The sequence below is a fragment of the Ranitomeya imitator genome, chromosome 3 (assembly GCF_032444005.1).
Source record: "Ranitomeya imitator isolate aRanImi1 chromosome 3, aRanImi1.pri, whole genome shotgun sequence".
NCBI classification, from domain to species: Eukaryota; Metazoa; Chordata; class Amphibia; order Anura; family Dendrobatidae; genus Ranitomeya; species Ranitomeya imitator.
In genome coordinates this window covers 221,145,353-221,171,052 of record NC_091284.1, presented here as the reverse complement: position 1 = coordinate 221,171,052, position 25,700 = coordinate 221,145,353, and positions in this window count along the sequence as shown.

The following is a 25,700-nucleotide window of genomic DNA, read 5'->3' as shown; positions in this document are numbered from 1 at the left end:
ATATATACTGCAAAGTAAATAATAAATGATAATGGTTGAGTTGTGTGTGTGTGTGTGTATGTATATACACTGCTCATTCACTAAAATCCAACATCCTAGATATCACTGAATTAAATATTCCAGTTGCAAATCGTTATTCATTACAGAGTGGAATGTGTTGAGAACAATAAAACCTAAAAATTATCATTGTAAATCACAACTAATATCCCACGGAGGTCTGGAGTTGGAATGATGCTCAAAATCAAAGTGGAAAATGAAGTTACATGCTGATCCAACTTCAATGGAAATGCTTCAAGACAAGGAAATGATGCTCAGTAATGTGTGTGGCCTCCACGTGCCTGTATGACCTCCCTACAATGCCTGGGCATGCTCCTGATGAGGCAGCGGATGGACTCCTGAGGGATCTCCTCCCAGACCTGGACTAAAGCATCCGCCAACTCCTGGACAGTCTGTGGTGCAACATGACGTTGGTGGATGGTGCGAGACATGATGTCCCAGATGTGTTCAATCAGATTCAGGTCTGGGGAACGGGCGGGCCAGTCCATAGTTTCAATTGCTTCATCTTGCAGGAACTGCTGACACTGAGGTCTGGCATTGTCCTGCATTAGGAGGAACCCAGGGCCATCCGCACCAGCATATGGTCTTACAAGGGGTCTTAGGATCTTATCTCGGTACCTAATGGCAGTCAAGTTACCTCTGGTGAGCACATGGAGGGCTGTGCGGCCCTCCAAAGAAATGCCTCCCAACACTATTACTGACCCACTGCCAAACCGGTCATGGTGAAGGATGTTGCAGGATGTTGTCACTCTTCACGGCATCTCCAGTCTCTGTCACGTTTGTCACATGTGCTCAGTGTGAACCTGCTTTCATCTGTGAAGAGCACAGGGCGCTAGTGGCGAATTTGCCAATCCTGGTGTTCTGTGGCAAATGCCAAGCATCCTGCACGGTGTTGGGATGTGAGCAAGACCCCCATCTATGGACGTCGGGCACTCAGACCATCCTCATGGAGTCGGTTTCTAACCATTTGTGCAGACACATGCACATTTGTGGCCTGCTGGAGGTCATTTTGCAGGGCTCTGGCAGTGCTCCTCCTGTTCCTCCTTGCACAAAGGCTCAGGTAGCGGCCCTGCTGTTGGGTTGTTGCCTTCCTATGGACCCCTCCACATCTCCTGGTGTACTGGCCTGTCTCCTGGTAGCGCCTCCAGCCTCTGGACACTACGCTAACAGACACAGCAAACCTTGCCACAGCTCTCATTGATGTGCCATCCTGGATGAGCTGCACTACCTGAGCCACTTGTGTGGGTTGTAGAGTCCGTCTCATGCTACCACGAGTGTAAAAGCACAACCAACATTCAAAAGCGACCAAAACATCAGCCAGAAAGCATTGGTACTGAGATGTGGTCTGTGGTCCCCACCTAAAGAACCACTCCTTTATTGAGTGTGTCTTGATAATTGCCAATAATTTCCATCTGTTGTCTATTCCATTTGCACAACAACATGTGAAATTGATTGTCAAACAGTTTTGCTTCCTAAGTGGACAGTTTGAGTTCATAGAAGTTTGATTTACTTGGAGTTATATTCTGTTGTTTAAGTATTCTCTTTATTTTTTTGAGAAGTATATATATATATATATATATATATATATATATATATATATATGTATATATATATATATATATGTATATATATATATATATATATATATATATATATAAAAAGTAAAATTGGAACAGCACAATAGCTCACCAGCGGGTTCCCGGCCTCCTGGGTAGAGTAGTCCAATCCTCCACCCAAAAATATATAAAAAGAAACAAAAGAAGGCAGCACTCCAGTCCTTGTAAAGGTGAAAACAGTGAGGTTTATTCAGCCCACATCTCTGTGCGACGTTTCGGCTCACACTGAGCCTTTTTCAAGCAGTGAGTGGTACCAATAGCAGTGTTTTTATAGGCATAATCTACAGACATTTACATAATTGCTCATAAAAAGTTATTACTTCATATATAATTATTCAAATGTGCATATAAATATATTCTTTGTGCAATCTTTAAAGTGCATAGTGCTGGTGTACAATACAATTATATATCCTCACACAGATTTTTGATTCTCTTATTCTGTACATCTTTCTATTCATTGTTTCATATATTCATCACGTGCTAATAATATTTCATATCTATAAGGTTACCTTCCCCTGCCGCCCACAGAGCGCACCACATGAAGGCCGCAGGACGCCATTATCGGCGTTCCCTTTTCCTTACTGCGCATGTCCCAGCGTCACAGCACTCAGTCATAGCCTGTTAGCCTATCCAAAATCCCCTATAGTGACCTTTCACTTGCGCATGCGCACTCGGCTCCCATCCGTGCCGCAGCGCCATCTTGGTTGTGGCTTACTCTTTACTTACATATATTATTTGTAGCAAGCCTGCTTTTATATAGCGGTACATATATTAATAGTAGCCTCCTCTTATGTTACACTGTATTCTTTGCTCGTAAACATTATGTAGCTTAATAATTTTGCACTCTGGTAATGCGGACATAACCTTCTTCAGGCTATCCCCGCCCACCAATGTCCCTTCAGCTAGATTCGTGGCCTGTTACAGCCAAAAGTCATCGCCAAACGACACATCAAAGTGCTAATAAATTGCCAAATGTCCATATATATTTTTTTTACAGGCTATCAAACGTCACTGTTTTTTATCATGCATTTCTTTTGTTAAGGCTTTGTACTGGCCGACAGCAATGACAGAATTACAAAAAAATATATAAAGAAAATAATAATAATTTTAGACAAACCAAGAAAAACATTATAAATTATATCTAATCTCAGCCTCCATGTGGTTATGCTCCATACATCGACAGGTTGTATTGTAAGTTGTAACTCTTGATAGATGTGAGGATATATCTAGAAAAAAATAAAATCACATTTAAAATTGGAATAAAGTTATTATAGTAATTTTATCCAAATATTCAACTAGAAGTCCATATACATCTAACCACTAGGCATACTTTGAACGGAGCTAATACATATTTGGTTGAATCTTAAATTCCACATTAAGTCCTTTTGGTTTTAGAGTGTTCAGTTCATAAATCCATTTTAGTTCTTGTTTTTTTAGAAGGGAGACTCTGTCCCCTCCTCTTCTCTGAATGGGGATTTTATCTATTATTCGGAATTTTAGGTCCTTCTCCCTATGTACTAATTCCGTGAAGTGTTTTGAAACCGGGAGGTCAAGTCGCTTTTTTCTAATTGAATGTTGGTGATTATTGATACGTACTTTTAGCTCGCACGTCGTCTCCCCTACGTACCATAATTTACATGGACATTCTAGCAGGTAAATTACATGATCAGAATTACATGTTAAAAATTGCTTGATTGTATATGTTTTGGGGACAAAGCAAAGTCTATATATTGACTGCAAGTCGCATAGACGATACCACTATAAATCATATATCTAACAAAGCATAAGTGGCAAAAATAAAACGTAACTTTTATTATCACTAAAGTCACACACAAAAAAACTTAAACCAAACACCCAAGTGAATAAAAATACTGGGGCAAAGTCTCAGACAATTGGTATGGTGACCACAGAGACTGATTATCCCCAGAAAGGACAGAATGATATCCTCCACAACATATTGGAGATATCAAAAAAACTAGAATTTGACATATAGGGCTGGAGTAAAATAACATCAAACAGCACACAACGTCAGGCTAGTTATATGAACGAACAATAAAAACCCATCAATAGTTGCATAAAGACAGTGCCACTGATGGCTATAAATAATGTAAAAAAGGAACAATCTCACCGGTTCCAAGGTGGGGGCCCAGGAGCGCCGGATAATTTCTGGTCAGAAGAAAATCCGGAAAAGTAATGGAGACGACAGTCCCTATGTCAGTCCCTATGGGGCTATCGATAGACTATCCCCAAAGCTCCTGCCCTTACAAGGGCAGTCCACAGTTTGGTTTTTTTGATATCTCCAATATGTTGTGGAGGATATCATTCTGTCCTTTCTGGGGATAATCAGTCTCTGTGGTCACCATACCAATTGTCTGAGACTTTGCCCCAGTATTTTTATTCACTTGGGTGTTTGGTTTAAGTTTTTTTGTGTGTGACTTTAGTCATAATAAAAGTTACGTTTTATTGATAGTATATGTTTTATTTGAATCTGAATGTTTGAATACAGAGCCTTTCAACATGTGGGCACAATTCACACATGACAAACATGGGAAGCAACCCTTCTTACTTATCCCAGTGATTGTTGTCTGACCGCTATTTTTTAATGGACCAATATCCGACTTGACCACATGGTCTTTATTACTTTTACCTCTACGATAAGAAAACAATGGGGGCTCCCTGAATTCTTTTATACTCGGTAAGCAGTTTCCCAGCATTCCCCAATGTTTTCTAATTACTTCTGCTATTCTACCACTTTCTTCCGTATACGTCATCACGCATGGTATTCTACTCAAAGGTTTTTTTGTTTTTTGTTCGCCCCCCAATAATAATTCTTTCCTATCCTTTTTCCGGACCATATTTTTTGCTCTATTCATTATTTCCCGTGGGTAACCCCTCTTCATAAATTTCTTTACCAGGGTATCCATAACTCCATATATCTCCTCATCTTTTTTGACAATCCTACGCACCCTTAGTAGTTGACTTAACGGGATTGATCTAACCATACTACGGGGGTGCTGACTGTCATACGTCAATAAGTTATTTCTATCAGTTTCTTTTCCAAACAGAGTGGTTATCAGTTCTCCATTAATTTGTCTAACCAAGACATCCAAGAACTGTAAATCCTTCTTAGAAGAAATTAACGTAAATTTAATGGTCTCATCAATTATATTTAAATATTGATGAAAATCCTCAAGTTCTTTTTCTGTGCCACTCCATAGGAGGAAGACATCGTCTATGTATCTCCACCACACCAGCACATGCCGGAAGTGGTGGGACACATAGACGAGGTCCTCCTCCAGGACACTCATGACCAGGTTTGCGTACGCGGGGGCCATATTGGCCCCCATCGCTGTACCGCGTTTTTGTGTATAAAATGTATCTCCGAATAAGAAATAGCTCCGGTTTAGGATTATTTCCAATAGCTTTCTTATAAATGCTTTGCCTGCATTTGATATTTCAATAGTGTCCAACTTTTTCTCAACAGCTTTTATCCCAGAAGTATGTTCGATTGAGGTGTAAAGTGAGGTGACATCAAATGATGCCATAATCACCTCCCCCCCCCAACTCAACCGACTCCAACTTATTCAAAAAGTCGGTAGTGTCTTTAATGTATGAACTTGCTTTTTTGGCAATGGGGTTGAGAATCCTATCCAAAAATGTGCCTATCCGACTAAAAACTGAATCCACCCCTGACACTATTGGTCGCCCAGGCGGGTCGACCAAGGATTTATGGATCTTTGGGGTTATGTATAGCACTGGAGTCCTGGGGAATTCCAGACATAGATAGTCCATCAATTCCTGATCAATTATTTCATTTTCCCAAGCATCTTTCAAGCAATTTTTTAACTCCTCCATTATGTTAAATTTAGGATCACTTTCTAATTTCTGATATACATTCTCATCTCTAAGTTGTCTATTGATTTCTGCAATATATTTAGACCTGTCCATGATGACGACAGCACCCCCCTTATCTGCGGGTTTAATTATGATGTCCTCATCATGGACAAGCTCCTCTTCTTCTTTTTTATATATATATATATATATATATATATATATATATTTATGTAGGGGCGTAACTGCCACGGTCTCAGCAGTTGCCACTGTGACCGGGCCCGGGGGAGTCAGGGACCCGGCAGGTCAGATGCATGCCGACATCAGCAAAAAGTTCAAAACTGTTGCCGCAGAGGTGATTCCTCCCGCACTGCAAAAGACAGACCTGCCCTCCACCGGACCTGCCGGGCACACACATCAACTCAGCAGCCGACACCTGAACTGATAAAGGAAGAGCTGAAGGACCTGTGGTGACGTCATCATTATCATAAGTCCTTCACCATTCATCAGCTCTGCCTCCTGATCACATGACGATGACGTCACCACAGGTCCTTCAGCTCTCAACAGCTGCTCAGTCCTGGTTGTGTGCAGCTCGTGTTCTCTGGTTTAAGCCAGCAGCAGATTTCCGGTTCCTGCTGTTCCGATGAGATGTGTATTCAGATGGGGCAGAATGTGGATTCAGATGGAGCAGAATGTGGAGTCAAATGGGGCAGAATTTGGAGACAGATGGGGCAGAATGTGGAGTCAGATGGGAAAGAATGTGGAGACAGATGGGGCAGAATGTGGAGACAGATGGGGCAGAATGTGGAGACAGATGCGGCAGAATGTGCAGTCAAATGGGGCAGAATGTGGAGTCAGATGGGGCAGAATGTGCATTCAGATGGAGCAGAATGTGGAGTCAGATGGGGCAGAATGCGGCTTCAGGTGGGGCAGAATGTGGAGTCAGATGGGGCAGAATGTGGATTCAGATGGGGCAGAATGTGGATTCAGATGGAGCAGAATGTGGAGTCAGATGGGGCAGAATGTGGAGACAGATGGGGCAGAATGTGGAGACAGATGGGGCAGAATGTGGAGTCAGATGGGGCAGAATGTGGAGACAGATGGGGCAGAATGTGGAGACAGATGGGGCAGAATGTGGAGACAGATGGGGCAGAATGTGGATTCAGATGGGGCAGAATGTGGAGTCAGATGGGGCAGAATGTGGATACAGATGAGGCAGAATGTGGAGACAGATGGGGCAGAATGTGGAGTCAGATGGGGCAGAATGTGGAGTCAGATGGGGCAGAATGTGGAGTCAGATGGGGCAGAATGTGGATTCAGATGGGGTAGAATGTAGAGACAGATGGGGCAGAATGTGGAGTCAGATGGGGCAGAATGTGGAGTCAGATGGGGCAGAAAGTGGAGTCAGATGGGGCAGAATGTGGAGGTAGATGGGTCACAATGTGGAGGTAGATGGGTCACAATGTGGAGTTAGATGGGGCAGAATGTGGAGACAGATGGGGTAGAATGTGGATTCAGATGGGGCAAAAAGTGGAGACAGATGGTGCAGAATGTGGAGTCAGATGGGGCAGAATGTGGAGTCAGATGGGGCAGAATGTGGAGTCAGATGGGGCAGAATGTGGAGTCAGATGGGGCAGAATGTGGAGTCAGATGGGGCAGAATGTGGAGTCAGATGGGGCAGAATGTGGAGACAGATGGGGCAGAATGTGGAGGCAGATGGGGCAGGATCATGGGCAGGATGTGGAATTGGGTGGAAAATATTTTAATGTTTTTGTAATCTGATTTGTGTGCAATGCAACCGCACTAAATAGTCTAAGTTGGTGAAGTGAACTGATAAATATATAGGAATAAATTAAACTGATTGGCATGTGCGTAAGTTTTCACATCTTTTGCTATGAGACCCCTAAAAATATCCAGTACCAGCAATTCCCTTCATAGGTCACATTAATAGTGAAAGGAAGTCCACCTGTGTGCAACCTCAATGTCTGTCCACTATTTCATCCTTCTTCTCCGCTATATTTCTAAAACTTAACATGGACAAAACAGAATTCATCATCTTTACCCCATCTCACGTGACCCCCCCAACGAACCTATCCATTACAGTAAATGGCTGCCCACTCTCCCCAGTCCCACGAGCTTGCTGCCTTGGGGTAATCGCTCGGTGTTGACACTGATCTCTCCTTCAAACCACATACCCCAGCCCTTTCCACTTCCTGCCGACTTCAACTCAAAAATATTTCACGAATCCCTTCATTCCTGAACCAAGAATCTGCAAAAACCCTAGTCCATGCCCTCATCATCTCTCACCTTGACTACTGCAACCTCCTGCTCTGTGGCCTCCCCTCGAACACTCTTGCACCCCTCCAATCTATTCTAAACTCTGCTGCCCGACTAATCCACCTGTCTCCCCGCTATTCCCCAGCTTCTCCCCTCTGTCAATCCCTTCACTGGCTCCCCATTGCCCAGAGACTCCAGTACAAAACCCTAACCATGACATACAATGCCATCCACAACCTGTCTCCTCCATACATCTGTGACCTCGTCTCCCTGTACTTTCCTGCACGCAACCTCTGATCCTCACAAGATCTCCTTCTCTACTCCCCTCTTAGCTCATCTTTCCACAATCGCATACAAGATTTCTCTCGCGCATCACCCCTACTCTGGAACTCTCTACCACAACATATCAGACTCTCACCTACCATTGAAACCTTCAAAAAGAGCCTGAAGACCCACCTCTTCCGACAAGCCTATAACCTGCAGTAACCACCGATTGACCAAACCACTGCATGACCAGCTCTACCCTCACCTACTGTATTCTCACCCATCCCTTGTAGATTGTGAGCCTTCACGGGCAGGGTCCTCTCTCCTCCTGTACCAGTTATGACTTGTATTGTTTAAGATTACTGTACTTGTTTTTATTATGTATATCCCTCCTTACATGTAAAGCGCCATGGAATAAATGGTGCTATAACAATAAATAATAATAATAACCTAAGTGTCACTTGGTATGTTAGCATATCCACTTTTTCTGAAAGGCCACAGAGGCTGCACCACCATTAAGCAAGAGGCACCACTAACCAAACAACTGAAGACCAAGGAGATCTCCAAACAAGTCAAGTACAAAGTTGTTGAGAAATACACGTCAAGGTTGGGATATAAAAAAATATACCAATCTCTGAAGCACTGTCAAAATAAAATGGAAAGAGCATGGTACCACAGGAAACCTGCCAAGAGAGGCCTGTCCAACAATACTCTCAGTATGGGCAAGGAGGGCATTAATCAGAGAAGCAGCACAGAATACAAAGGTAACCCTGAAGGAGTTGCAGAGTTCCCAATCAGAAACTAGAATATCTGTCGATATGATCACTATAAGCTGTAAAATCCATAGAGATGGTCTTCATGGAAGAGTGGGCAGAAACCAGACTTTACTTACACACATAAATTGTAAGGCTCATTTTGAGTTTGCCAAAAGACTCCCCAAATGTATGGAGGAATGTGCTATAGTCAGATGAGACCATTATTTAACTTTTTGACCAAGAAGATAAATGCTATCTCTGGTGCCAAGCCAACACAGCTCATCACCCTAAGAACACTATCCTCACAGTAAAACATGGGGAAGGGCGCATCATGCTATGGGGATGTTTTTTTGACAGCAGAAACAGGGAAAATGGTCCTAGTTGAGGGGAAGATGGATGGTGCAAAATACATGGATGTTCTGAAGCAAAACCTGTTTCGTTCTGTCAGTGAATTGATACTGGGATGTAAATTCACCTCCCAACAAGACAATGACTCGAAGCATAGAGACTTATCCAAAGCAACTTACAGCTATAATTGCCGCAAAAGGAGACTCTACAAAGTACTGACTTTGCACTGCACAAAAACCCAGACTCATAATTTATAGGTGGCCAAGAACAATGCCCAGGCCCCTATGATAACCCACTCCAGATACACTGAGAACATAGGAGGACCACAGGAGTATATAGGAAAGTACAAAGTTTATTACAGAAAAAAACACATTAAAATCTACACATTAAAAGACACCAAATGAATTAACCAGGGACACCCAAACACAAATAACATCAATTCATCTACTATATATAATGTAGCAATTGTGCCTAGTTATAATAAATTGATATGGACAATCTTCAACTTCAATCATGGAAAGATGTGGTTTTCAAGGCTGCTGACAAGGGGGGAAACATCGTGATCTGGCCGGTGGAGAAATATGAAAAGGAGGCATATAAACAGCTCCGTAATGAGATGGTCTATGCAAGGCTTACCCATAACCCGGTGAGCTCCTTCTTTGTGCAGCTACAGAAAATTCTGTGTCGAGCGTTTGAAGAGGGGATAATTAATAAAAAAGTCCTGGATGGCCTGATGGTTGTATATCCCAAGGTACCAACATTTTACCTCTTACCTAAGGTCCACAAGGACCCGGTCAGCCCCCCGGGGCGTCCGATTGTGTCTGGAATGCAGGGCTTATGTGACCCTGCGTGTAAATTTATAGATCACTATCTTAAAACATTGGTTGAGACATTACCATCATTCGTGAAAGACACAACGGACGTCCTGACTAGGGTTGACGGGGTCTTTGTGGACAGTGGGACTCTCCTCGTAACAGCTGACGTAGAGGCCCTCTATACCTGTATCGAACACAGTGATGGTCTACGGGCGGTCCGCTTCTTCCTGGGGACCTCCGACCTGGACGGCTCTTTGTGTGAGCTTATCCTTGAGTTGTTGGAATTCGTTCTAACGCATAATTTTTTTACTTTTAAGGATTCGTTTTACCAACAAAAGCGCGGCGCAGCCATGGGTGCGGCCTGCGCGCTCGCGTACGCCACACACAATGGCTTGCAAAATTATTCACCAACTTGGCATTTTGGTATATATATATACATATCTGTTTTTTTCAGTCAAGATGGGGTGCAGGGTGTACATTAATGTGAAAAAAATGAACTTTTTTGAATTTACCAAATGGCCGCAATGCAGCAAAGAGTGAAAAATGTAAAGGGGTCTGAATATTTTTTGTACCCACTGTATACACAGTGCCTTGTGAAAGTATATATATATATATATATATATATACTAGCTGAAGAGCCTGGCGTTGCCTGGGCATAGTAAATATCTGTGGTTAGTTATAGCACGTCACTTCTCTTATTTTCCCATCACGCCTCTCATTTTCCCAATCACATCTTTAATTTTCCCCCTCACATCTCTCATTTTCTCCCTCACACCTCTCATTTTCTCCCTCACTCCTCTCATTCCCGCCTAACACTTGTCAGTTCGACCTCACATCTGTCATTTTCCGATCACTACACTATTTTCCGTCACTCCTCTCATTTTGCACTCACACCTTTTCATTTTCACCTCACACCTCTCATTTTCACCTCAGTATATACATGTTTGTCATCTCCCTTATATATAGTATACACGTGCATGTCATCTCCTGTATATAGTATATACCTGTATGTCATCTCCCCTGTATATAGTATATACCTGCTGTGTGTCATCTCCCCTGTATATAGTATATACCTGTATGTCATCTCCTCCTATATATAGTATATACCTGTATGTCATCTCCTCCTATATATAGTATATACCTGTATGTCATCTCTGTTATGGCTGGCAATCAGGCAACACAGCGTGCAGTAATCAGCGCACATACAGAGATCTGGCAATAACCCAAAACAATAGGACGAGCTCTGAGACGTGGAATCTCTGTAGACTGCAGTACCTGATCTATCCTCACACAACTGGAAGCAGCAGTGGATTGCGCCTATCAACTACCTATGCAACTCGGCACTGCCTGAGGAGCTGACTAGCCTGAAGATAGAAATACAAGCCTGACTTACCTCAGAGAAATACCCCAAAGGAATAGGCAGCCCCCACATATAATGACTGTTAGCAAGATGAAAAGACAAACGTAGGAATGAAATAGATTCAGCAAAGTGAGGCCCGATATTCTAGACAGAGCGAGGATAGCAAAGAGAACTATGCAGTCTACAAAAAACCCTAAAACGAAAACCACGCAAAGGGGCAAAAAGACCCACCGTGCCGAACTAACAGCACGGCGGTGCACCCCTTTGCTTCTCAGAGCTTCCAGCAAAAGATAATAACAAGCTGGACAGAAAAAACAGAAAACAAACTAGAAGCACTTATCTAGCAGAGCAGCAGGCCCAAGGAAAGATGCAGTAGCTCAGATCCAACACTGGAACATTGACAAGGAGCAAGGAAGACAGACTCAGGTGGAGCTAAATAGCAAGGCAGCCAACGAGCTCACCAAAACACCTGAGGGAGGAAGCCCAGAGACTGCAATACCACTTGTGACCACAGAAGTGAACTCAGCCACAGAATTCACAACAGTACCCCCCCCTTGAGGAGGGGTCACCGAACCCTCACCAGAACCCCCAGGCCGACCAGGATGAGCCACATGAAAGGCACGAACAAGATCTGGGGCATGGACATCAGAGGCAAAAACCCAGGAATTATCTTCCTGAGCATAACCCTTCCATTTGACCAGATACTGGAGTTTCCGTCTAGAGACACGAGAATCCAAAATCTTCTCCACAATATACTCCAATTCCCCCTCCACCAAAACAGGGGCAGGAGGCTCCACAGATGGAACCATAGGTGCCACGTATCTCCTCAACAACGACCTATGGAATACATTATGTATGGAAAAGGAGTCTGGGAGGGTCAGACGAAAAGACACCGGATTGAGAATCTCAGAAATCCTATACGGACCAATAAAACGAGGTTTAAATTTAGGAGAGGAAACCTTCATAGGTATATGACGAGAAGATAACCAAACCAGATCCCCAACACGAAGTCGGGGTCCCACACGGCGTCTGCGATTAGCGAAAAGCTGAGCCTTCTCCTGGGACAAGGTCAAATTGTCCACTACCTGAGTCCAGATCTGCTGCAACCTGTCCACCACATAATCCACACCAGGACAGTCCGAAGACTCAACCTGTCCTGAAGAGAAACGAGGATGGAACCCAGAATTGCAGAAAAATGGAGAGACCAAGGTAGCCGAGCTGGCCCGATTATTAAGGGCGAACTCAGCCAACGGCAAAAATGACACCCAATCATCCTGGTCAGCGGAAACAAAACATCTCAGATATGTTTCCAAGGTCTGATTGGTTCGTTCGGTCTGGCCATTAGTCTGAGGATGGAAGGCCGAGGAAAAAGATAGGTCAATGCCCATCCTACCACAAAAGGCTCGCCAGAACCTCGAGACAAACTGGGAACCTCTGTCAGAAACAATATTCTCAGGAATGCCATGTAAACGAACCACATGCTGGAAGAACAAAGGCACCAAATCAGAGGAGGAAGGCAATTTAACCAAGGGCACCAGATGGACCATTTTAGAAAAGCGATCACAGACCACCCAAATGACAGACATCTTTTGAGAAACGGGAAGGTCAGAAATGAAATCCATCGAAATATGTGTCCAAGGCCTCTTCGGGACCGGCAAGGGCAAAAGCAACCCACTGGCACGTGAACAGCAGGGCTTAGCCCTAGCACAAATTCCACAGGACTGCACAAAAGCACGCACATCCCGTGACAGAGATGGCCACCAGAAGGATCTAGCAACCAACTCCCTGGTACCAAAGATTCCTGGATGACCGGCCAGCACCGAACAATGAAGTTCAGAGATAACTTTACTAGTCCACCTATCAGGGACGAACAGTTTCTCGGCCGGACAACGATCAGGTTTATTAGCCTGAAATTTCTGCAACACTCTCCGCAAATCAGGGGAGATGGCAGACACAATGACTCCTTCCTTGAGGATACTCGCCGGCTCAGATACACCCGGAGAGTCGGGCACAAAACTCCTAGACAGAGCATCCGCCTTCACATTTTTAGAGCCCGGAAGGTATGAAATCACAAAATCAAAACGAGCAAAAAATAACGACCAACGGGCCTGTCTAGGATTCAAGCGCTTGGCAGACTCAAGATAAGTAAGGTTCTTATGATCAGTCAAAACCACCACGCGATGCTTAGCACCCTCAAGCCAATGACGCCACTCCTCGAATGCCCACTTCATGGCCAGCAACTCTCGGTTGCCCACATCATAATTACGCTCAGCAGCAGAAAATTTCCTGGAAAAGAAAGCACATGGTTTGAACACTGAGCAACCAGAACCTCTCTGTGACAAAACCGCCCCTGCACCAATCTCAGAAGCATCAACCTCGACCTGGAACGGAAGAGAAACATCAGGTTGACACAACACAGGGGCACAGCAAAAACGACGCTTCAACTCCTGAAAAGCTTCCACGGCATCAGAAGACCAATTAACCAAATCAGCACCCTTCTTGGTCAAATCGGTCAATGGTCTGGCAATGCTAGAAAAATTACAGATGAAGCGACGATAAAAATTAGCAAAGCCCAGGAATTTCTGCAAACTTTTTAGAGATGTCGGCTGAGTCCAATCCTGGATGGCCTGAACCTTAACCGGATCCATCTCGATAGTAGAAGGGGAAAAGATGAACCCCAAAAATGAAACTTTCTGCACACCGAAGAGACACTTTGATCCCTTCACGAACAAGGAATTAGCACGCAGTACCTGGAAAACCATTCTGACTTGCTTCACATGAGACTCCCAATCATCTGAGAAGATCAAAATGTCATCCAAGTAAACAATCAAGAATTTATCCAGATACTCACGGAAAATGTCATGCATAAAAGACTGAAAAACAGATGGAGCATTGGCAAGTCCGAACGGCATCACCAGATACTCAAAATGACCCTCGGGCGTATTAAATGCCGTTTTCCATTCATCTCCCTGCCTGATTCTCACCAGATTATACGCACCACGAAGATCAATCTTAGTAAACCAACTAGCCCCCTTAATCCGAGCAAACAAGTCAGAAATCAATGGCAAGGGATACTGAAACTTAACAGTGATCTTATTAAGAAGGCGGTAATCAATACACGGTCTTAGCGAACCATCCTTCTTGGCTACAAAAAAGAACCCTGCTCCCAATGGTGACGACGATGGGCGAATATGTCCCTTCTCCAGGGACTCCTTCACATAACTGCGCATAGCGGTGTGTTCAGGTACGGACAAATTAAATAAACGACCCTTAGGGAATTTACTACCAGGAATCAAATCGATAGCACAATCACAATTCCTATGCGGAGGTAGGGCATCAGACTTGGACTCTTCAAATACATCCTGAAAGTCCGACAAGAACTCTGGGATGTCAGAAGGAATGGATGACGAAATAGACAAAAATGGAACATCACCATGTACTCCCTGACAACCCCAGCTGGTTACCGACATAGAGTTCCAATCCAATACTGGATTATGGGTTTGTAGCCATGGCAACCCCAACACGACCACATCATGCAAATTATGCAGTACCAAAAAGCGAATAACTTCCTGATGTGCAGGAGCCATGCACATGGTCAGCTGGGCCCAGTACTGAGGCTTATTCTTGGCCAGAGGTGTAGCATCAATTCCTCTCAACGGAATAGGACACCGCAAAGGCTCCAAGAAAAATCCACAACGTTTAGCATAATCCAAATCCATCAGATTCAGGGCAGCGCCTGAATCCACAAACGCCATGACAGAATATGATGACAAAGAGCACATTAAGGTAATGGACAAAAGGAATTTGGACTGTACAGTACCAATAACGGCAGAGCTATCGAACCGCCTAGTGCGTTTAGGACAATTAGAAATAGCATGAGTAGAATCACCACAATAGAAACACAGTCTGTTCAGACGTCTGTGTTCGTGCCGTTCTACTTTAGTCATAGTCCTGTCGCACTGCATAGGCTCAGGTTTACTCTCAGGCAGTACCGCCAGATGGTGCACAGATTTACGCTCGCGCAAGCGACGACCGATCTGAATGGCCAAGGACATAGACTCATTCAAACCAGCAGGCATAGGAAATCCCACCATTACATCCTTAAGAGCTTCAGAGAGACCCTTTCTGAACAAAGCCGCTAGTGCAGATTCATTCCACAGAGTGAGTACTGACCATTTTCTAAATTTCTGACAATATACTTCTACATCATCCTGACCCTGGCATAAAGCCAGCAGATTTTTCTCAGCTTGATCCACTGAATTAGGCTCATCGTAAAGCAATCCCAGCGCCTGGAAAAATGCATCAACATTACTCAATGCAGAATCTCCTGGTGCAAGAGAAAACGCCCAGTCCTGTGGGTCGCCGCGCAAAAAAGAAATAATAATCAAAACCTGTTGAATAGGATTACCAGAAGAATGAGGTTTCAAGGCCAAAAATAGCTTACAATTATTTCTGAAGCTCAGGAACTTAGTTCTGTCACCAAAAAACAAATCAGGAATCGGAATTCTTGGTTCTAGCATCGATTTCTGATCAATAGTATCTTGAATCTTTTGTACATTTACAACGAGATTATCCATTGAGGAGCACAGAGCCTGAATATCCATGTCCACAGCTGTGTCCTGAAGCACTCTAATGTCTAGGGGAAAAAAAAGACTGAAGACAGAGCTAAGAAAAAAAAATGATGTCAGGATTTCTTTTTTCCCTCTATTGGAAATCATTGAATGGCTCCTTGTACTGTTATGGCTGGCAATCAGGCAACACAGCGTGCAGTAATCAGCGCACATACAGAGATCTGGCAATAACCCAAAACAATAGGACGAGCTCTGAGACGTGGAATCTCTGTAGACTGCAGTACCTGATCTATCCTCACACAACTGGAAGCAGCAGTGGATTGCGCCTATCAACTACCTATGCAACTCGGCACTGCCTGAGGAGCTGACTAGCCTGAAGATAGAAATACAAGCCTGACTTACCTCAGAGAAATACCCCAAAGGAATAGGCAGCCCCCACATATAATGACTGTTAGCAAGATGAAAAGACAAACGTAGGAATGAAATAGATTCAGCAAAGTGAGGCCCGATATTCTAGACAGAGCGAGGATAGCAAAGAGAACTATGCAGTCTACAAAAACCCTAAAACGAAAACCACGCAAAGGGGCAAAAAGACCCACCGTGCCGAACTAACAGCACGGCGGTGCACCCCTTTGCTTCTCAGAGCTTCCAGCAAAAGATAATAACAAGCTGGACAGAAAAAACAGAAAACAAACTAGAAGCACTTATCTAGCAGAGCAGCAGGCCCAAGGAAAGATGCAGTAGCTCAGATCCAACACTGGAACATTGACAAGGAGCAAGGAAGACAGACTCAGGTGGAGCTAAATAGCAAGGCAGCCAACGAGCTCACCAAAACACCTGAGGGAGGAAGCCCAGAGACTGCAATACCACTTGTGACCACAGAAGTGAACTCAGCCACAGAATTCACAACACATCTCCTCCTATATATAGTATATACCTGTATGTCATCTCCTTCTATATATAGTATATACCTGTATGTCATCTCCTCCTGTATATAGTATATACCTGTGTGTCATCTCCCCTGTATATAGTATATATCTGTGTGTCATCTCCTCCTGTATATAGTATATACCTGTATGTCATCTTCTATATATAGCATATACCTGTATGTCATCTCCTCCTGTATATAGTATATACCTGTAGGTAATCTGCTCCTGTATATAGTATATACCTGTGTGTCATCTCCTCCTGTATATAGTATATACCTGTACGTCATCTCCTCCTGTATATAGTATGTACCTGTATGTCATCTCCTCCTTTATATAGTATATACCTGTGTGTCATCTCTCCTGTATATAGTATATATCTGTGTGTCATCTCCCCTGTATATAGTATATACCTGTGTGATCTCCTGTATTATACCTCGTTAACACGTTATTTGCTCAGTATTTTTACCTCAGTATTTGTAAGATAAATTGGCAGCCTGATAAATCCCCAGCCAACAGGAAGCCCTCCCCCTGGCAGTATATATATTAGCTCACACATACACATAATAGACAGGTCATGTGACTGACAGCTGCCGTATTTCCTATATGGTACATTTGTTGCTCTTGTAGTTTGTCTGCTTATTAATCAGATTTTTATTTTTGAAGGCTAATACCAGACTTGTGTGTGTTTTAGGGCGAGTTTCGTTTGTCAAGTTGTGTGTGTTGAGTTGTGTGTGGCGACATGCATGTAGCGACTTTTGTGAGATGAGTTTTGTGTGGCAACATGTGTGTAGCAACTTTTTGTGTGTCGAGTTGCATGTGACAGGTTAGTGTAGCAAGTTGTGTGCAGCAAGTTTTGCGCATGGCGAGTTTTGCGCGTGGTGAGTTTTATGTCTGGTGCCTTTTGAGTATGTGCAAGTTTTGTGTGAGGCAACTTTTGCATGTGTTGCAAATTTTGTGCATGTGGCAATTTTTCCGCATGTGCAAGTTTTGCGTGTGGCGAGTTTTCCATGAGGTGAGTTTTGCACTTGTGGCGAGTTTTGCGTGAGCCTATTTTTTGCATGTGGCGAGTTTTGCGCGTGGTGAGTTTTGAGCAGCGACTTTTGTGTTTCGACTTTTATGTGGCGAGGTTGGTGTATGTGTGGTGAAATGTGTGCTGAGGGTGGTATATGTGTTCAAGCACGTGGTAGTGTGTGGCGCATTTTGTGTGTGTGTTCATATCCCCGTGTGTGGTGAGTATCCCATGTCGGGGTCCCACCTTAGCAACTGTACGGTATATACTCTTTTGCGCCATCGCTCTCATTCTTTAAGTCCCACTTGTTCACATCTGGCAGCTGTCAATTTGCCTCCAACACTTTTCCTTTCACTTTTCCCCATTATGTAGATAGGGGAAAAATAGTTTGGTGAATTGGAAAGCGCGGAGTTAAAATTTCACCTCACAACATAGCCTATGACGCTCTCAGGGTCCAGACGTGTGACTGTGCAAAATTTTGTGGCTGTAGCTGCGACGCCTCCAACACTTTTCATTTCACTTTTTCCCCATTATGTAGATAGGGGCAAAATTGTTTGGTGAATTGGAAAGCGCGTGGTTAAAATTTCACCTCACAACGTAGCCTATGACACTCTCAGGGTCCAGACGTGCGACTGTGCAAAATTTTGTTGCTGTAGCTGCGACGCTTCCAACACTTTTCCTTTCACTTTTTTCCCCATTATGTAGATAGGGGCAAAATTGTTTGGTGAATTGGAACGCGCGGGGTTAAAATTTCGCCTCACAACATAGCCTATGACGCTCTCGGGGTCCAGACGTGTGACTGTGCAAAATTTTGTGGCTGTAGCTGCGACGGTGCAGATGCCAATCCCGGACATACACACACACACACATACACACACACACACATACACACATTCAGCTTTATATAGTAGATTTATCTCAGTGGATAGCAGCCTTTCAGCGCTGGAGTCCTGGGTTCTAATCCCACCTTGGACAACATCTGCAAGAAGTTTGTATGTTCTCCCTGTGTTTGCATGGGTTTCCTCTGGGTACTCCGGTTTCCTCCCACATTCCAAAGACATACTGATAGGGAATTTAGATTGTGAGCCCCATCGGGGACAGTGATGATAATGTGTGCAAAACTGTAAAGCGCTGCGGAATATGTTAGCGCTATATAAAAATAAAGATTATTATATATATATATATATATATACACAGTGTGGGCCATTTATATGGATATACCTAAATTAAATGGGCATGGTTGGTGATATCAACTTCCTGTTTGTGGCACATTAGTGGGAGGGTGAAAACTTTTTTTGGGTGGTGACCATGGCGGCCATTTTGAAGTCGGCAATTTTGGATCCAACTTTATGTTTTCAATGGAAACAGGGTCACGTGACATCAAATTTATTGAGAATTTCAGAAGAAAAACAATGGCATGCTTGCTTTTACCATAACTTTATTGTTTCATGAGTTATTTAAAAGTTTATAACCACCTTGGTGGCCATTCAACTGGCCCACGACGACCAATCCACTTTCCAGGAAACTGTTCATGTAGGAATTTTCGGACCTGACACCCATAATGTGGTGGTGCATATTATTAACATTTTACTACCTTATCTTGTCATGGGGTGTATGAGACATGAGCAGACACATCTTGTTTAATTTATGAAGTTGGGACTCTGAAAGTAGCAAAGTCAAATCAAAGACAAATTAGGTGGTCCTTACTATTTGTAGAAGGTAGTCCGGCGGCCCTTACTATTGTTGGAGGGCAAGCAGTCAGCCCTCACTATTGTTAGAGGGCAGAAAAGCTTCAGATGAGACCAAGATAGAGCTTTTTGGTAAAGCACATCATTATACTATTTACTGTAAATGCAATGAGGTCTACAAATAAAAGAACACAGTAGTTACAATCAAACACAGTAGAGGTTAAATTATATTTTTGCTTGCTGCCTCTGGCACTGGATGCCTTGACTGTGTGCAAGGCATCATGAAGTGTGAAAATTCCCAAAGGATTTTGTGTTGCAATGTAGTGCCCAGTGTCAGAAAGCAGGGTTTGCATCCTGCGTCATGGGTCTTCTAGCAGGACAATGACCCCTAACAGACCGGTATAGCATATGCACTAAGTGCAAGGGATGCGAAAAATTTGAATGAGGTACTCCAATACCCCTTTGAAGAGCACAAAAGCTGTTCTACTCTATATGCACACATGGATTTTTCCTCTCTGAACCCTGTTCACACAGGTAATATACAGATGATCAGGTTTTTAAATACATCAGATAGGGATTGCATACATTAGTTAGGACTGCTCTGATATGGGTATACCGTGAAGTTTGGTAGAGCAGCTTAGTATACATTTTTTGCAAAAAACGTATCAACCAAATACCCTGTTTTTTACATCTTTTACTAGCACTTGCGGATTACTGCAATTTTTTTCAAACTGAGTGTTTTTGGTTTTACTATTCTCTTTTGTGTCTTCAGGTTTCTTGGTGGTGTGTGAACATGTTCCTACAGACTTGTTCACTGTGCAAGTAACCCATGTGTTTATGTTTCCATAATTGTTCTCTTGTGTCTACAAGACTGGGGAGTTATCCACCACCACTCCTCCTGGGCTATCTGCACAAAAGCTGTTCTACTCTGTATGCACACATGGATTTTTTCTCTCTGAACCCTGTTGACACAGGTAATATACAGATGATCAGGTTTTTAAATACATCAGATAGGGATTGCATACATTAGTTAGGACTGCTCTGATATGGGTATACCGTGAAGTTTGGTAGAGCAGCTTAGTATACATTTTTTGCAAAAAACGTATCAACCAAATACCCTGTTTTTTACATCTTTTACTAGCACTTGCGGATTACTGCAATTTTTTTCAAACTGAGTGTTTTTGGCTTTACTATTCTCTTTTGTGTCTTCAGGTTTCTTGGTGGTGTGTGAACATGTTCCTACAGACTTGTTCACTGTGCAAGTAGCCCATGTGTTTCTGTTTCCATAATTGTTCTTTTGTGTCTACAAGACTGGGGAGTTATCCACCACCACTCCTCCTGGGCTATCTGCACAAAAGCTGTTCTACTCTGTATGCAGACATGGATTTTTCCTCTCTGAACCCTGTTCACACAGGTAATATACAGATGATCAGGTTTTTAAATACATCAGATAGGGATTGCATACATTAGTTAGGACTGCTCTGATATGGGTATACCGTGAAGTTTGGTAGAGCAGCTTAGTATACATTTTTTGCAAAAAACGTATCAACCAAATACCCTGTTTTTTACATCTTTTACTAGCACTTGCGGATTACTGCAATTTTTTTCAAACTGAGTGTTTTTGGTTTTACTATTCTCTTTTGTGTCTTCAGGTTTCTTGGTGGTGTGTGAACATGTTCCTACAGACTTGTTCACTGTGCAAGTAGCCCATGTGTTTCTGTTTCCATAATTGTTCTTTTGTGTCTACAAGACTGGGGAGTTATCCACCACCACTCCTCCTGGGCTATCTGCACAAAAGCTGTTCTACTCTGTATGCAGACATGGATTTTTCCTCTCTGAACACTGTTCACACAGGTAATATACAGATGATCAGGTTTTTAAATACATCAGATAGGGATTGCATACATTAGTTAGGACTGCTCTGATATGGGTATACCGTGAAGTTTGGTAGAGCAGCTTAGTATACATTTTTTGCAAAAAACGTATCAACCAAATACCCTGTTTTTTACATCTTTTACTAGCACTTGCGGATTACTGCAATTTTTTTCAAACTGAGTGTTTTTGGTTTTACTATTCTCTTTTGTGTCTTCAGGTTTCTTGGTGGTGTGTGAACATGTTCCTACAGACTTGTTCACTGTGCAAGTAGCCCATGTGTTTCTGTTCCCTTTGAAGAGATGTACAAGAGGGCCTTAGAAAACATTTTTTTCCCATTATTAAGGAGTGGATTTCCTAGACAGGTAATGTGTATGCGCTAAGTGCATGGGCTGAAAAACATTTACTCCTGGGGGGTATACATATTTATCAAGGAATGATTGAGTTAGGCCTCTGAAAATTGTAAATGTGTGCATCATAAACACCATTAAGAAATTTATAGCGAGACAAGGTGTAGAGAAACAGTTCATGCCACGTGATTAGCATGGATACACAATAGTTGTATGACAGAGGACTCAAGGAAGACGCTGGTATGGTTGGAAAGGTACTCCTTCAGCATCTTACAAAACTTACAAAACTTTTCAAAACTTGTCAGGGTACCCGGCGCATGAGGGATGGTCTGAGAAAATTGGAAAGTGTTCCCCTGGCTCTGATGCATCTGGTGTGTGTCTCCCTCCTCTCTACTCCTTGGTTGTCCAAGAAACTGTGACTTCTACTGCCAGCGTTGACAGATGGGATTTTTCTTAGTAATTATTCAACTAGGGCCTTTTGGTACTGCAACATTTTATTAGACCTCTCCACTAGAGATGAGTGAACCTTTTAAAAATTGGTTCAGCGAACTTCCCTATGTTCGCCGAATAGTTGACCAAATGAATCTGAACCCCATTTAAATTCAATGAGAGGCAAAACAAAGAGCAAAGACAACACCTTCTGGAGGGGCCAAAAAGTTGCCAAAGCAGCTCAAAATAGTGGCAGACACTAGGAAAAGTGGCATCAATTGACCCAGAGTGCAAATAGTACATTTGCACAGCATGGATGCATTGGACAGGGCCTGGGAGAGAGCTTGGATCAGCATTTCTAGCTTCACATACAGTACAGAGCAAACGTTTGGACACACCTTCTCATTTAAAGATTTTTCTGTATTTTCATGACTATGAAAATTGTACATTCACACTGAAGGCATCAAAACTATGAATTAACACATGTGGAATTATATACGTAACAAAAAAGTGTGAAACAACTGAAAATATGTCTTATATTCTAGGTTCTTCAAAGTAGCCACCTTTTGCTTTGATGACTGCTTTGCACACTCTTGGCATTCTCTTGATAAGCTTCAAGAAGTAGTCACCGGAAATGGTCTTCCAACAATCTTGAAGGAGTTCCCAGAGATGTTTAGCACTTGTTGGCCCTTTTGCCTTCACTCTGCGGTCCAGCTTACCTCAAACCATCTCGATTGGGTTCAGGTCTGGTGACTGTGGAGGCCATGTCATCTGGCGTAGCACCCCATCACTCTCCTTCTTAGTCAAATAGCCCTTACACAGCCTGGAAGTGTGTTTGGGGTCATTGTCCTGTTGAAAAATAAATGATGGTCCAACTAAACGCAAACCGGATGGCTTAGCATGCCGCTGCAAGATGCTGTGGTAACCATGCTGGTTCAGTATGCCTTCAATTTTGAATTAATCCCCAACAATGTCACCAGCAAAGCACCCCCACACCATCACACCTCCTCCTCCATGCTTCACGGTGGGAACCAGGCATGTAGAGTTCACTTTTTCTGCATTGCACAAAGACATGGTGGTTGGAACCAACTATCTCAAATTTGGACTCAGCAGACCAAAGCACAGATTTCCACTGGTCTAATGTCCATTCCTTGTGTTCTTTAGCCCAAACAAGTCTCTTCTGCTTGTTGTCTGTCTTTAGCAGTGGTTTCCTAGCAGCTATTTTATCGTGAAGTCCTGCTGCACAATGTCTCCTCTTAACAGTTGTTGTAGAGATTTGTCTGCTGTTAGGACTCTGTGTCATCTGCTGGTGTAGGTACACTTTGTTTTATCAAGACCAAAGTCAACGCAGCCATCTACCAGGAAATATTAGAGCACTTCATGATTCCATCTGCAGACAAGCTCTTTGGAGATGGAAATTTCATTCTCCAGCAGGACTTGTCACCTGTCCACACTGCCAAAAGTACCAATACCTAGTTTAAAAACAACAGTATCACTATGCTTGATTGGCCAGCATCTCATCTGACCTTAACCCCATAGAGAATCAATGGGGTATTGTCAAGAGGAAGATGAGAGACACCAGATCCAGCAATGCAGACAAGCTGAAGGCTGCTATCAAAGAAACCTGGGCTTCCATAACACCTCAGCAGTGCCACAGGCTGATCACATCCATGCCACTTCTCATTGATGCAGTAATTTACGCACAAGGAGCCCCGACCAAGTACTGAGTGCATATACTGAACATACATTTCAGTAGGCCAACATTTCGGATGTTAAAATCATTTTTTCAAGGTGGTGATATAAAATATTCTAATTTACTGAGAAGTGTAAGGCTGTATGTGTGTATATAGATCTCACTGCATACATCAAGAGAGTCTGATACTGTCTGCTGCTGCGTATTTTATATATACGTAGCTGCAGGTATATATTTTTTTTCTTGCACCTTATACCTGCTAGTTTTATTGCAAAGCAATCCATAGCCCCCTTTTTTCTACATTTATTTTCTTGGTCACATTGCAGACTACAGTAAGGTCATTTCAATACAAGAGCATGAAAATCTAACCATTTAAAACGTTTCTTTTGCTCCTGGCATCATATATGAGTTCGCAGAATAATCTGGATTTTTTTTTGGTACTATAATATTTTTTGGAGTGTCTTGCATAATTTTTGGACACCATTTTGCTGACCAAAAAATCTTAAGCTGGCCGTAAAATATTTAGTGACAATTCTTATATTTATCACTGTCATTTGTATGCCACACGCATCGCATATAATTGCGCTTAATATTTTACAATTTTATTACTCCAAAATTTTTTTTAGTGTCATAGACCACTTATTGACACAATTTTGATGGTCCCCAAAAAATCAAGGCCATATTTTGATCAGTCTGCTATCTCCATCATACTTGCTTTTCAGGCATACATTCCAGTTTTTTGTCTGTCTGCTACCCTTGTTCTATACAGTAATTTGTGGTTAAAAAAATTCCAGGCCACATACTGAACATTGTGGTTTCTCTGTCAGATGCTGCCTCTATCTGTGGTTTAAAAATTGCTGCATTTAAATGCTCCTTTGAACTGGTTTTGGTGTGTCTTACCCTATTATTAATATTATTAAAATTATTATTATAAAATATTAATTTTATTAATAAAATTTGTTAAAAAACAAATTAAAAAAATTACCAAGATTCCATTGAATTAAAAGTGTATGTTTTCAGCACACTGATCACATATAAGTTTTCTCAAAATTAATCCATTTGTAATGAACTTTTAAAATATTTCAGTAGTCCATTTAAAATGGGCAAGGCAAGGGGCAAGGGACGAGGAAGTGGAAATGATGCTGACTGTGCATGCAGAGGACGAGGACGTGGCCAAGCTGAAAGTGGACCATAAGAAAGACTCACATCTTCTTGCTCGCCCTTCCTGTCTCAGTTTCTATGGGACCGCAGCACACCACTTTTAAAGCCAAAGTAGTGTGAAATGTTTGTTGGTTGGCTAGCTTCCAGTCACTTATCCACCATCTCCACCACCATGTCTTCCACACGGTCAAGTCTGAGTAGCCGTGAGTCTGGACCACATATTACCCTGATCCTCATTCCTCCCACCATGCCGAGTGCTCTGAGACAACTGATCCCACACTTGGACATTCCGAAGAGCTGTTCACTTTTCCCTTTAAAGATTCCGGACTCTCAGCCGGTCAACTTGAAGTGGGGCAAGATGAGCTCGCATGTAGCGATGCCCAAAGATTTGAGCATCCACGGTCACATGAAGGTGATGGTGGGAAAGTGTCACAAGAGGTGGACGACGAAGAGACACAATGGCCAGAAAGTCAGGAGGATGAGCAGGGTGCGAATGTGGAAGACAAGGTGGTGGGTGACATAATAACTGACCCAACTTGGCAGGAGGACATGCAGAGCGAGGACAGCAGCACACATGGGGAAGGAGGCATAGCACCCCAACAGGCAGGAAGAAGCAGTGTGGTGGGCACAGACAGAAGGCATGCATCCATTCCCCATAACACCAACATAACGGAA